The sequence below is a fragment of the Mycteria americana genome, chromosome 9 (genome assembly GCF_035582795.1).
Source record: "Mycteria americana isolate JAX WOST 10 ecotype Jacksonville Zoo and Gardens chromosome 9, USCA_MyAme_1.0, whole genome shotgun sequence".
Taxonomy (NCBI): domain Eukaryota; kingdom Metazoa; phylum Chordata; class Aves; order Ciconiiformes; family Ciconiidae; genus Mycteria; species Mycteria americana.
Window position 1 is genome coordinate 41,881,719 of NC_134373.1, and position 15,380 is coordinate 41,897,098.

At 41.7% G+C, this 15,380-nt stretch overlaps 1 protein-coding gene across 3 annotated transcripts in view; it reads left to right on the forward strand.

Moving 5' to 3' along the window:
• LYPD6B (LY6/PLAUR domain containing 6B) overlaps positions 1-15,380 on the forward strand; it is a 53,355-nt gene that overhangs the window by 7,426 nt on the left and 30,549 nt on the right. Inside the window, exon 1 of one of the 3 annotated variants that reach the window (XM_075512240.1) lies at positions 5,735-5,820. The exons of the other annotated variants lie outside the window; for them this stretch is intronic. The gene's annotated coding sequence lies outside the window, so the exon portion shown is untranslated. Of the gene's footprint in view, positions 1-5,734; positions 5,821-15,380 lie in introns of those variants that run through there. 3 annotated transcript variants of the gene reach the window in all.

Consider the following 15,380-nt stretch of genomic DNA (forward strand, 5'->3'; position numbering starts at 1 on the left):
AATAAGGAATTTTCTCTGATCAGCTGCCACGAAAGAAATACTCTGTGCTTTAATAATTACATTTCATATCAAGCTATTTTGGTTTAAAAAAAAAAAATCCGAGGGATTTATTGCTTTAATATGCATGTATTATTACCAAAACACAAATCAAATGAAGTGTAATGTTATGCATTGAGGGATGTACTGTAGTTTTACAGGAGTTATTGTTAAATAGTAGAACAGGATTTGAAAATTCTCACTCATTAGATCAAGAACGAAAAGGATAATAAACTGTTAGGCTTTAAAAGAGTATTGCCGTTAGGTTCAGGAGGACTTGCTTGCCTGTTTCTTTATAACATTTCAGAATTGACTATTTGGCTTCCTTTGTATTAGAGGAAAAAGGCAGGAACACAGCACTGGCTGCTGTCCTCGGAGGAGAGCTACCAAAGGGAACGAGGAGCAGTAAGCTGGGTCAGTAATGCCAAAAAAAAGCAGTCCTGTTTAGAGGAAATGCTGATTATATTGTTTCACTACTTCTTCCCTTTCAGCCTGCCCCATCCAGAAACGTTATAGTTTCTGTACTTTCTCGGCACTAAACCTTTCGGTAGTCTGAGTAGTCTGACCAGACTCTGCTACCAACATCCCTATGCCAGTGAGATTTGTGGGAGCGAGGGTGTGTGCGCATACCTAAAGCTATTTTGTGGTTCCCACCTGCCTCTGCTCTGTTGGTTCAGTACAGGTCTTTTGCAAACTGCTTTGTTGAAATGATCCAAGTTCAAAATAATCCTATTCAGAAACAAAATTCCCGTCTTTCCTTTCCCTCCCTGTAATGAATCTCACATTTGGAGAGATCACCATATTTACGAGACTATGGCTAAAAAGAATTTATGCTGCCACAAATTATGTCTAGTGTGGAAAAACTTAAAATAGGTGTTTAAAATATTAATGAGGTATAGAAGAGCTGCAGATTTACAGCTAATCTGCACAGACTTGAAAATCTCTCTTTTTCTGTGAAGAAACAAAATGAAGTTAGTAATTACAGTATAATTAGCCAAGAAGAAAGATGTGTCAAGTGAGGTAGGATTTCTACTTGACTAGTGGTAGGAAATGAGGGATGCGGTGTGCAGAACAGATGCATACCTCTTCTGACAGAATTGTGTTTAGGGCTGAGAGTGTCGTTTGAACTGTACACGGTAATACAGGTACTGTAAGATACTTTGAGTAATACGTTTTTGTTTGAACTAGCCTGCTAATTTAACCAAAATCTGCATGGCTTGTTTTTCTTCTAGAGGCAGAGATTAGGGGCTATCATTGCCGACCTTGAGTGCCTCCAAGCACCGTGAATCCTGTGCTAAATCAAATTGGGATTCAGGGCATCTGGTGTTCAGGCTCACAACAGTTCTCTATTTTTCCTCCCTTGATACTGCGAATAACCAGCTTTTTGAAAGTATTGGGTATTAGGACTTTCAGCTAATAACACTTCCTGAGACTACTATGCTATCTTAATCTCTGGATATGTACTGTATGTACTCAATACCACATCATCTTGATAAGGACTTGTCATTGTAGGGTATCTAACGTGAAATGTGATGGAGTGGAACACATAATTTTGGAAACAGACTCTCTCTTTATATACACAGAATCACAGAATCACAGAATCATATAGGTTGGAAAAGACCTTTAAGATCATCGAGTCCAACCATAAACCTAACACTGCCAAAAACCACCACTACACCATGTCTCTAAGTACCTCATCCAAACGTCCTTTAAATACCTCCAGGGATGGCGAAATATAGATATTTCATTTGTCTTATCCCAGCTATCTTCCTCATGTCCAAGTTAATGAGTTACGATCATGTTATATGGTCCTTTTTGTTTTGTCACGGTTTGGGCGATAACTTATTTGGTTATAAGAAAATGCAAGTACTTCCTGCGTTCTGGGGAACTAAGCAGATTATATTTTCAAACTAATGAAGATACCAGTTTATATTATTTACCGATTTGTCTTGCAGAGAATCAAAATACAACCGGTTTGTGTTAGTATAGCAGCTGCTATCTTGAATGGTGCCATTAGTGTGAACTGGAAACTTCTGGATCTAAAAGCATGAGCTGGGGTAAGAGATACCTGCTCAGAGTCACCAGCGACGTCACCTTCTGTGACTTGCACGCTTGTAGCTCATGGGTGCTGCAGGGCAGTAGCGTCCATGATCGTGGTGCTCGGCAGGCTGGGGTTGGCACGGGGTGTGTACCCGGGCGTCTATCAAGAAGGAAGAATTACGCATCGGTCCGTATTCTAGGCTGACGCAGTTTGAATTTATCGTTATGTAGCTTGTGAGATTTTGTGCTTCTCCAAGTAGTAATTTTGGTTAGACTTGCACATCTCGGGTAGGGTGTGGAACAGTGTGAATACTGAAGATAGGTGATCGTTGTTGTTGTGTTTGTTGTTCGTCTGTTTTTATTGTGAGTCCGTTTGTATGCATTTCACCGTGATGTGTCCTTCCTCAGTGGTACTTGCCAACTGCAATCATTCCTGGTTGTGGCTGTAGGATTGATTGTTTGGTATAAACACACTTTCTTTATATGTAAGATTTATACATTCCACCTACGTGCCAGGATTCAGAATCTCAGTTTACTTAGAGCAATTCCTCAGCTATTGTAAATGTCCTGAGAGAATGCTGAAGTAGACTTTACTCCCTTTCCTGACCAACATTGACTTTAGCAACGCCCTAGTGATTTGACAAATAGATGGCTGTCTGATGGGAAAGAATTGTTTGCTGTAGTTCAAAGCCAGATTTCAGAGGTATAGAAAAATATTGCACTAAGAATTAACAGGAGAGGAAGAAAAGGCCTTTGATGACATACTCGATTGCCACAGGACTTATTTTTCCCTGTTAGAACTTAGTGAGCCCACCAGCCTAGTAGGGCAAGCTTTAAAAAAAGGAGAGTTGTTAGTTGTGGATTTTGTGATAGAGGGAGGTTTCTTACCTTTTGTTATTTATGCCAAAAGATACACAGTGTAACAGAAGTCACATCAAATATTTTAATGCGTTGCGGTTTTTTCTGTGTTATGTAAGATAGGCAACAACCAGAATTTGTCTTTCTGCATCAGAATTTGTTTTTCTGCATCGACTGAGCGCTGGCATGGGTTGCCCTGGGAGGTTGTGCAGTCCCCCTCCTTTGAAATATTCACAACCTGTCTAGACACGGTCCCGGACAACGGGCTCTAGGTGCCCTGCTTGGGCAGGGGAGTTGGACAAGATGACCCCTGCCAACCTCAACCAGTCTGTGATTCGGCGATCAGCTTGTCGGTTTGGAGCTGGTTTTGGAAGGAATCCTACAGGAGCTTGCTGGTGGCAGGTCGTACTGGGTCTGGCTGCGACTGAGTTCATTTTCTTCATCGCAGCCCATACGGTGCTCTGTTTTATATTTGGGACTAAAACATTGTTGATAACACACCCATGTTTTGGCTGTTGCTGAACAGTGGCTTTGTGAGTTGTCAGTGTAGCTTGACCACCATAGCGAAGTAATTATGTGGTAAACTGTTTTAAGAAGAATGTGTAATTGCAAAAGAAATCTTTGGTTGTATACTTAGTTGCCAAAATAAAGGGAATTGAGATCTGCTCTGAATTGTCAGAATGCACCCTTAACCAGTTAAATCCATGTTTACAACCTTGCCTGATAACCACCACCTAGATAAGATCATGGACTGTCTTACTGTGAGTGCTAACATGTAAAGGATTGATGATACAATTCACATTTAAATTACTTTTCTCTGTGCTTTATTTTTTCTATTGTCTTTGGCTTTGAGAGGAGCTTTCAGTGCTGTGAGGAATGTTATCAGTTTATTAAGTGACTGTTTGTCAGAATAATCCATTGCAGCTGGGAAGGTAATGACTGGCCTTCTGTAATACTACACTACACTGTTTTCCTGCAGTGCTTCCAGAGAAGAGGCTTCACTGGTTAAGACTGCTCTGATAATCTGCTAAATCACATGTCTGGACATATGCAAGATATGAAACTTGAAACTTGGCAGTATATACACTTTTAAGTCAACATAGCTAAAAGCAGCCACAGTGCATCTCTTTAACTGTTGTTCCTGTTTCTTAGTTATCACGAAAAAGCAAAGAGAATTTATTTCAAGTACTGCCTTAAAATGGGCCTTGTCCCAGCTATTAGCATAAGTCTTCTTCAATTTTCACTGAAGTTTATCAGGTAAATGTAATATTTGCGCTGGAGCATTTGGGGTATGCCACCAGGGTCATCACATTTTAGTGCTAGTTATTTTACCAGAGAAATCACAGTGTGCATATGTATGTATGTGTGTGTGTCTATATATTAAAACATTGTATGAAATTTGTATAGAAGTATGGTATAAAATCTGTTAAGAAATGCATTAATAGCATTCAGTCAAATTAGCTAGGCAGATGAGTGGGTTGTCCTGCACCAGACTGTAGCCCGCTGCAGAATTGTTCTGCAGAAAAAATCTGAAACATAATAATCTTCGCAGCTAAGTTTCTAGGTAATCTTTCGTGGAGTATAGTTCGTATGTATTTCCATTTGGAACTGGGCATTTAAATAAAGGATTTTGTTATGAGCACCTTGAGGATTTGATTATTCCTCAAAACAATGGCAGTAATAGGAATTGTGTGGATTGTGGCAAGCATCTTTCATTTTCATCTGTCTGCTTGGTTATAGCTTTTTTTGATCTCTTCTTCTTGTACTTTGCCATGCCAGATACTTTGATTAGGACTGTGTGTAAGATTTACATTTCTTTGGTCAGCCTCAGCACCGCTGCTCCTTTGCCTGAAGTGAACAGTATATGTTCCATGGAGTGCCTCATGGCTCCGTAGCTACCGTTAGCAGCGTTACTGATTACTAATTTTAATGTCAACACGGGTTGGAGTAGGATGTAGGCATCCGTGACAGACGAGCTTTCTGCATAGGAGGGAATATTTCGCATACAGTCATTATGGAACAGCTCCCAGTCCAACTGTTCTACTCTGTCTAGAAATAAAGTACTGTGTGATGGGTATAATAGTATGATTGTCTTTATTTTTAAATACTATTGGTGGATTTATGTATATGAATGCCATACAGTTCATGGCTGATACCAGTTCTAACCCAGGAGCGGTTTGACTAGAGTTTGGTTTAGGTTTTTTCCAGTCTCTATGTTGGTGGAGAAAGACTTAAAATTGAAGGATTAGCAGGTTGTGCTTGGATGCATTTTCACATCCGGAGGATGCATTTTCACATCCCGACTATTGACAAATCGCCCAAATGTGTCTCTCCGCTGGATGGTCTGACCTGTCAGTGCAGTGACCAGTGGTTTAGAAACCTGGAATTTTTATATTCTATTTTAATAGGAAAGCTTGAGGCTGTGATTATGTATCGTGCAATGCAATACCCACTGGAGTCTGACCCATGGGACATTAGAGGCTTACACCTGCAGAGAATTTACATGCTTATAGCTACTGCTTTGCTAGAAGGAGGATGTTTAGCTCTTCAGGCACTTAGACTTAAGCTTCATTTATTTATTTATTTATATGAGATAAAGCAATCCAATCTTTATTTCAGATTACTTAAAAAAAAAAAAGGCCGTTGGTGAGCCTGGATCTTCTAGAATACCATTTCCTTGGTGGCTTCTGTCTCTGTATCTTACTCATCCGTAATGGAATTGGCGCTGAAGTGCACGTGCTGAAGAAAACCTTTGTGACACTATGTGGGATTTGGCATTCTGCTGCGCGGATTACTGACGGGAGATGCCTGGCTAATTCCCAGTGCATACTGTTCCCACAGACAACCTGGAAATGGGTGCGGTTGACGTGAGTAGTAGCAACAAAGGTATTGAGGCTAAGATTGCCTGCTGGAATGGCAGCTCATCAAAGGGCTAGGAAAATCTATAAAATGAGCAATAAAATTACTTTGAAAGTTTCAGGTTTACTCGTTTTACTACTGCAGGAAAGTGCTTGTAACGTATATCCACGTAAAACACATTGGTTTGTATTGTGAATATAGCACAGATTCTTTGAAGAAGTAGATAAGGGGAAATCCCTTCAGAACTCTTATAATAACTGTGCTCCTATAAATGGGTTGTTTTCTTCTGGGAGACTCTTAAACTGTGTTTATTCAGGTTTCTTTAACAGAATTGTTTCCTTTCTGTATAAAGGATGCAGTAGTTAATCAACTTCTAAGCCTGCTTGGAAGAGGGTTAATTGTTAATCACCATCACCAATACTCAGAAGTGTCTGAACTAATTTGGTGAAATGCATTTTCCCTGCAGCAGCCAAGTGCTGCGTGTTTTCGACAGACCGCTATAATAGACATCGATTAGACAGCTTTGACGTGTGGCTAAATCCACGAAAACCCTGATACGTGTTTCAAAAATAGCCCTTAAAATGGTATTGAAATCAAGGAAGTGCTGCATGGAGCCATAACATCAGGGTAACAGTGGTTATGTTCTATATGTCTTAGTAAGATAAGGGAATTCACGGCAGCTGTCGAGGGCCTACATTCTACCTGTGGGAAGATGCCCGAAGGTATGCAGAAGAGGGAGGCTCGGGAAATACAGGTTTTTAAACCCTGACTCTCTTGGAAATACGGAGCTTTATTCTGGTTTACCAGAGGCGTTTATCTTCACTAAAAATTCAGATGTTTTATATGCCAAAGTCATTGGATAAAAGAGTTGATAACTGAGACAAAGACTGGAATGCAGATCCTCCTCCTCCCAGGTGATCGTCTGCTCTGTGTGTGTGTGTGTGTAGTCTTCCTGTCTGCAGGATGGACCTTTGATGTTCCCTGCAAGGTGTATCCGTTTCAACACGAGAGATCAAGAGCTTCCCGCTATAAACGAACAGATCGGCTGTTGGTAGAACACTTTCTTGGAGAAACGGTGGTCTGAACCCTAGCAAGAATTAACGCAGATCTCCCACACCTGAGGCAAGCGTGCCACTGAACTGCTGTTGAGTGGAGCTCCTGAGTGGGGCAAAGCAGCCCTACCTCCAATTACTGCACTCCCCATTAGCCTCCCTCCCCACAAGTGCAGGAATCCGGTCTGAGTGCCATCTGGATCAAACCCCTCAGATAAAGCCCTCAAGAAGGGCTTGTGAATACAAGTGTGAGACTAAGCTGCAAGATAGGGTGGTAAACTGCTCAGGCCTGCCAAAATTGGGCGTGCCTGAAAGCAAAATTTCGCGTGGTTAGAGAATGGAAAACTTTGAGGTGCCTGGGGAATCCTGGTAGCAGCTGAGAGGGCGAATGTGAAGATTGCAGTTCTTCATTTGTGCGTCTACTGTCATTTTTTAATTTTTTTTTTTTTTTAAACATAAATTCCTTTTGTGGATTTAAACCTAGGTGCTTGAAAAAGTTGCTGTTGGAGCTCTGCAAGAAAAATATCGCATCAGTCCGTCTTATCAAAATCAGCTTAAGTCTCTGAAATCCAATCGCAGAAATAATTTCTGGTGGTGGATTTATGTATATGAATGCCATACAGTTCATGGCTGATACCAGTTCTAACCCAGGAGCGGTTTGACTAGAGTTTGGTTTAGGTTTTTTCCAGTCTCTATGTTGGTGAAGAAAGACTTAAAATTGAAGGATTAGCAGGTTGTGCTTGGATGCATTTTCACATCTGGAGGATGCATTTTCACATCCCGACTATTGACAAATCGCCCAAATGTGTCTCTCCGCTGGATGGTCTGACCTGTCAGTGCAGTGACCAGTGGTTTAGAAACCTGGAATTTTTATATTCTATTTTAATAGGAAAGCTTGAGGCTGTGATTATGTATCGTGCAATGCAATACCCAATAGTATACCAGACACAGGGGAAGTTCATTGTGCCTGTAGCTATAATAGTACGTTAAATACCAGGGTTATTAATCTTTCATCACCTCAGAAACTTGTAGTCCATATATTAATGTGTTTTTGTATGGGATTTAATTGCTCAGACTTGTAACAACTCAAAACTTAAATCCTGTTTCCCACTTGAGTGGCTTGAGTCTTGAGAAATCGGTTCTATTTAAAAGCAGCAAATTGTTGTTTTGATTCTGTTACATTTTCAGTGGCATGTGGAGGTACATCTACGTTTGCTCGGAAGGTTCATTTTTAAGGACAGGTATTAGGTGGCAGACAGCAGGTACACATTGTAGTTAAGCAACCCCAAAAGCCTGCTGGTCCCCATATCTATGTGTCTCACATGATAAAGGTGTTAAGAATATAAAGAATATCCGAGTCTCCCTATTGAAATGGACAGTCTGTTGGGTTTCTGTGTTGTTTCTCCATAGCGGTAGGCGGTAGATGCTGTCCATGGAGTTTTCTTCCTTTCTTTGATAATACAATGGGCATTATTCTATAAGAAGAAATCACTGTTTTCTGTAAAATCAGTGTAATTCATAGAGCATTTCAACATCCCACCATGCAGCAATACTAGTGAGCTGACAGAGACAGGCAGTAGTGTAGGTGCCGGAGGCAAGCAGCAGCACAGCACAGCTATTCAGCCTCCTCTCCTAGAGAGAGGGCCCTGGGTGCTGACCTGGGAAGCTCTGGGTTGCGGTGCGGCGTGGCGACACGCTTTCAGTCCACGTAACTTTCCCTTGAACTCATTCGAAAGGTTTTTGGAACGTAAAATACATGAAAATAATTTCTCTGCAGGGATATCTCTGCTATAGCTCTGCTAGGTCTGGAATCGCACTGTGAACTAAATCTAGCTTATCTTTGTATTGCTCTGGTTAAGCCAAGCATCTAATTTTATGCATAAATCTGTTAAAGTCAATGGGAGAGCCTGTGGCAGAGAGCTTTGCTGGTCTCGGGTCTGAGTGAGGTTGACTAAAGAATATACTGGAAATTTACACTTTAGATGAAATTATGTTTTTGTTAATCAGCGTTTGCTTGTATGACATACATCAGCACCAGCCCGGAAGGTAAGAAGATGTTTTACAGATGGGTGGAGCCCACGCCTCAGACTAAGGCAATGATTTTCCAAAAGTAAATAGCAGCCAGGAGTGACGCCGGAAAGGGAATTCCAGAGTTATGGCTTCCTGCACCTGACTTGAATCATGTCAGCACCATATTCTCTATCTCAAAGAAATTACCACAATAAAACACCTTAATGTTTATCTTAACATAATAAAGAAAGGTATTTCTTACAATAAAATATGATTAGACCTGTGGAAGAAAGAATAGTCTCTAAACTAGCTTCAGATGAAGGCAAACTGTACCTTTTATTACATGGTTTTGGCTTTCACATTGCATAAGCTGAAAGTAGCAACGCTTATTTTTAAGAGTTAAAAAAATTTAAAAGGTTAAAAAATTTTTTGAAAGGTTTTGACATTCAATCTGTCATCATTGTCTTCTCAAGAATGCATGCAATGTTTAAAAAAAAAAAAAAAAAGGCAAAAGGAGAGGGTTTTGTTGAAAGACATTGATCTTCTTTGGAGTTCTTGTTTGGTGTTCTGCTCATTAAGCTCCTGACATGGAAACAGACTTGAAAAGGCTGAGAACTATGACATTAGACGTAGCTTTTAGGTATGTCGTCAGGCCTAGTAATACAATATATACTGAACTTGATTTTTTTTTTTTTTAACAGCAAGAACCTATATTTTAAAGTAATGCTTTTCTTCGGCGCTTCTCTTCACTGTGAAGTGCAACACCCAGTACACGTTCAGAAGATTTATAGAATAGACTACTTGCAAGGTTTCATCTTAATTTTTGAAAATTAGTTTCAGTTCTTCTAGCCTATACCAACAACATTTTTGTGGCTGAGTGCATATTGTTAAAAAGTGCACAGGACTGGAATGTATGGAAAAATGGAATAGAAATTTGTACTTGAGAAACAAACCAGTTGATGTAAGCGTAAGTTTTCATGTTGAGTGACAAAAATAATAGACCTCAGTACAGCAGGGATGGAGAAGAGGTCATGGAAGAAACAATATAGGAGACGTAAATCATGTACTTTTTCTATTTTTCTCATTTAAAGAAAGTATAAGGGAGCAACTGTAGAGTTCAAATAACTCAAATTCAAATGCTGTTTATAATACAAAGCTGAGAAATTCATTACCGGAATCATCACTGGATAATATGAAAAAGGGGAATCTTCCTTTATTTTTACCTGCTAGAGTGTCAGAACCAATGCAAAGCCTCGTGTCACCCATACCACAGCGCGGTCGATGCAGGCTGGGACACCGGCACAGACCGGCGGCTTCTCTGTGGTGGTTTTTGGAAGTTTCTGTGGAGTATCTGGCAGAGGTGGTTGCCTCTGAGCCACCTGGCCTGTTAATAGGCTATAGCTATTTGTTTAGATGGTGCCTATGCTGGCAAAAATGTTTTGCGTATGTATAAACTGCATAGTGGAAGGGATTTGAGGGTTTTGTCTTTATTTGATGTTATGCTGAACTTGCTCAGAAATATTTAGAATACCTGGCTCTTATGTGACTTTTTTTTTTTTTTTAAATACAGTTTTCTGCTACATGTTTATACCCATCCTAGAAGAAACCTCAGCTTTTTGTATAGCCCTTCATAGCTTGGTTTCTGTAGCTGAGTGCATTGTGCCTGCTGCTGAGCTGCTGCACTGCTGAGAGCTGCCAGTTGTTACCGCGGTCCCTGTGACCTTCACAGGCCTCTTGCAGGGCAACGTTGGAAGCATTTTGCATGGTTCTTGGGATACGATTTGTGAATCCTCTCAGTATTCCATGCCTTAATTTGTATTATGGACACGGAAGTGAATCGGGGCAATTAAAGTCTTTTAAATACGTGCCTGCTTATTTTTTTTGTGGGGAAAAAAACCCCAAACAACCACAGCAGCAACCTTTTTGTTTTGAAAAGCTAGCAAATCTTTCCCACAAATTAAATTCTGTTAGATTTTTATTTTGTTGTAATACAGTGTCTAGAACCAGACAACGTGTTTGTAGTGAAACTAATTTTAGTGCAAACTAGGGACTAGGAGGTTTCACTGGCGCTTGCCAAGAGTGAATGGGTCTCAGCAAGTGTCTGGATGGAGACTGTGAAATTAGAAGAGACATCGGAGAACATGTGCTGAAGCCCTCTTTCTGAATTAACTTACGCCGAGTGCAAGACTTCAGAACCCGTTCGAAGTAGAACTGTGGCCTTTCCCAGCAGAAGCTAAGGGTAATGGCACATACTGCCCTGTACTAGAAATCAAAATCAAAGCAAATTCACCTTTCTGGTACACAATTCTTGTTTAGCTTGATATGTAGTATATCAAGGGGCTTGCTAAAGCCATGATGAAGCAGGTAACATTGGTCTGAATGGTTTAAATCCATGCTCAGCCTTTCAGCGTGTTTGCCCTGCGTTTTCTTTCACTGCGTTCAGATTTCTGCTGATCTGAAATGCTGAAAACATTTATAGTGTCGATGTTATGTAATGGAGAGACTTAGAAGCACCTCTGAACATAATGGCGAAACTAATGTTATGAGGTACTACAGGTGGGTTTTGAAAATACCAGTAAAGAAATGGCATGCTTCGTACGCGGTAAGATAAATAGCAAAAGGGGGACAGCAAGTTGAAGGTAAGTCAGCAGCGTGGCCTTGCAGCAAGGAACGCAACCAGGTCCTGGGCTGTATTGGCAAGAGCATAGGCTTGCTTGAGGGAAGTGATCCTTCCCTTCTGCTTGGCCATTGCAAGACCACGTATGGAGTAGCGTTCCCGGTTTTGTACAGCCAGTACAAGCAAGACACTGACAAAGTGCAGCAAGTCTGGCAGAGGTGGAGAGGAGGCTGGAGCACAGGAGGGGCTGAGACACCTGGGTTTGTTCAGCCAGGAGCAGAGGAGGCCGCAGGGGATGTTGCACCATCTCTTCCCCCAGCTGGAATCACCAAATTATTAATGTTTACCTAGAGAGTGAAACCGTGGAGAAAAACGTGGTGATCTCGGAAATACGTACAAGTGGCTGACAGAACAAGGGAAGAGGAGGTGATGCTAGCTGGGTCTGGCAGGCTGTGCAGCAGGTTGTCCAAGTCCAAGGGTGTGATGACAAAGTAGGGCAGGGGAGAATCCTTTTGCTCGGAATCTGTCTGCAGAGTTGAGCAGCTGATGCACCCTATAGTTTCTTAAAAGATATGTGCATGGGACATAAGGAGAGTCTTCTCTCTTCTGGGAAATGACAGGTAACTTGCACTTTTCCTGATTCATCAGTGCTGCAGAGAACTCCACATCCATAATCACTCTCCCGTGTCGCAAATTGTCGTGGTTTAACCCCAGCCGGCAACCCAGCCCCCCCCAGCCACTCACCCACTCCCCCCTGGTGTGATGGGGGAGAGAACCGGAAGGGTAAAAGTGAGAAAACTCGTGGGCTGAGATAAAGACAGTTTAATAGGGAAAGCAAAAGCTGCGCACAAGCAAAGCAAAGCAAGGCATTCCTTCCCTGCTTCCCGTGGGCAGGCAGGTGCTCAGCCATCTCCAGGACAGCAGGGCTCCAGCACGCGTAACGGTGACTGGGGAAGACAAACGCCATCGCTCCCAACGTCCCCCCTTCCTCCTTCTTCCCTCAGCTTTATATGCTGGTATATATATATATTCATATGGCGTGGAATATCCCTTTGGTCAGTTGGGGTCAGCTGTCCCAGCCGTGTCCCCTCCCAGCTCCTTGTGCCCCCCCAGCCCACTCGCTGGTGGGGTGGGGTGAGGAGCAGCAAAGGCCCTGACTGTGTGTAAGCACTGCTCAGCAATAGCTAAAACATCCCTGGGTTACCAACGCTGTTTCCAGCACAAATCCCAAACACAGCCCCATACTAGCGACTATGAAGAAGAATAACTCTACCCCAGCCCAAACCAGTACGATCCTACTTGCATCTGGTGATGTTTTCTTTTAGGTTTCTGTTATTCTTAACATATTTTACATAGTTCATGCTTTCACCACTTAAAAACCCAAGCAAACATTTATTCCTTTTGCTAGGTAACTGAGTGCAGTGCTACTTTGGGAAGGCGGCTTTTTTTTTTTTCCTCCTTCAGTTGTCTACTTCAGAATGTGGTTCGAGATTACAAAAACAAAGCGATCTTTCCCCAGGGATTAGCTGTCCTGCAAAGACTTTTCAAATTCTTTAATCTGTAGTTTCTACTCTCTTGAAGTGTCAGGAATGGATGTAAACCATGTGCTTGTTTATTGTCGTATTCATTTCACTAGTCATAGAGAAATTGAGAAGTTGTTTATTTTAATCTGTAGGGTTTTTCCCCAAGCCTAAACAATCGTTTGCCTTAAGTAAGCATTAGATATCCTGTTCTACTTTGCATAAAACAAGTATGCGGTCTCTTTCATTGCACAAAAGGAAACAATTGTTCTTGAATTCTCATTATATTCTCCTTGTTTCTAAATAAAAAAAAAAAGCAGCACTTGTTTAAAATAATCACCAATTAAAAATAGTGCTTCAAATGAAATGGGATTTGTGTTACTGGGAAAAGAGGGTCCTTATGCTTGATGTGTTTGAAGTGCGAAGTGTACAACCTACAGGTGTTGAATATACAGTAATTCTGCTTGGCTTTAGTCCATGAAATTAGCCACCCTGCTTTCTTTAGCTTGCTGGGAAAATTGCAAATGCCCTGGGTTGTGTCTCCCTGGCAGTTAGGAGTTTAGCAGGACATTGGTTCTTAGCGGACTTCCAGACAGAGTCCCATTGTTTATCATTAAACGCTGCCAAGAACTTATCAGATGCTGTGTAATGAGCCCCCTGCTTTCAGAGATGCTTCGGGACTGTGAAGAAACTGCTAACAATTATTGACTTTCATTTCATAGTAGTCCTCTTAAATGAGAAAAGCTTATTCATTTTTCACTTTTCTTTTAGTGGTTTCATCTGGTATATCCCCTTGTTAAATGGGATTTTTCAGGCATGGGCATTTTAAGCATTTGTATGTGGCAGGTATTGATTTGTCGCCATTAGTATTGCATTTCTCGGGTGCGGTGTGGTTCAGGGATATGTTGCCTCTGGAAATACTGGTGTGCTTTCTCTGCATCAACGTGCCAGCTCTGTAGGTACGACCTTGCTGGTAAGCTCATACCTACAGAGGTATCTAGGTAGGAACTGATTTAGTTCATACTAAAGGTATGGTAAGGAAACTGATTTAGTAAAATAAAAATCCAAGAAAAATCCCCAAACATGACCAAAATGACACATGAAGGTGTGCATTCTGTGCCCTCTTGTGATAACCCATGAGGCGAATTAAAGGCTCGTTGCTGCCAAAAGAGCCTGTGTGATTCTCCTGCTCTCCGATTCCCTGTTTCCCCCTTCGCCCCCACCTCCCGCTCCAGTCCATGCACCCGCTTGCTCCCTGCACGTTCATTTTCTGCCGGCCGGTCTGCGGAACCGAGAGGCGATAAGGATGCTTCTGCAGCTGCTCCTACAACTGAGTAAATTACTGGAGCAATCACAGCTATGCCGTGGTAGGGCTTCCTGCTGCAAGCACGTACTCAGAGGGCAGCAGATGGCGGCCAAGAAATCCTCTGGGTTTTTCCTGACTCCGTGGCTTGTTTCAACTCTCTTCTTCTGCCTGAAGTCCCCAGCCATGGTGGCAGCTTGACAAGGGCATTGAGCTGGCACTGCTGGTAAAAGGCAGTGCTGCTGCTGCCTGGTGCTGGCCCAGCTCTTTGGGAGGGTGCATGCGGAGCCCGAGCTGGGAGCACATCTGCGTTACACCCAGCCAGGCCAAAAAAAAAAAAAAAAAATTCAGTTGAAAACAGCCTACTGAAGCTTGGGAAAGGCCTCCCTCTTTTTTTCAACACAAACGCTACCTTAAAGTGCTCCTCAGGCTATGGTATTAGTGTTTGGTTGCAATACTCTTTCAAGTGGCAATTTCTAATCTGCTCGACTGCCCAGGGTATTCTGACTTTAGAACTTAGATATTTGATCAACTTTAAAATATTACTCTCACTGACACTATTGCAAAGGATTTCTAAGACTGCAAGTGAATTAGGCATCTCTTCTTTCCACTTGGCCTCACTGGTGTGGTAGAACATTCGGGATATATTCAGTGTGCGTTTTAAGTGTAACATTTCTGTTTTCTCAATTATAAAACGCAGCAGAAGGAGCTATCAAGTTCCAATTTCTTAACAGTTTTTAAAAACCCATCTTAAAAGTGATTAATTAACAGTATCCTATAAGAAGCATCATGTTAGAAGTCCTAGAAGGTGCTGTATTTTGCTTTAAAACTTTACAAGTGTTATTAAAAGGAGATAGGAGGGGATTACAGAAGCTACAATGCAACCAAGCAAACTTTCTATCCATTTAGAAAAGTACTTGAACTACTGCTTCCTTTCACAAGGAAACTGTGATTAATGACCACTGAGCAAAGAAAATTAATCTATGACGATAAAAAGCTTCACCGGTCCCATCACCTGTCTCCAATCCCTCTTAATAAAACAGTACTGCCGTGGGACGCAGCAAGGGAAGATTCATGTGTTGAGA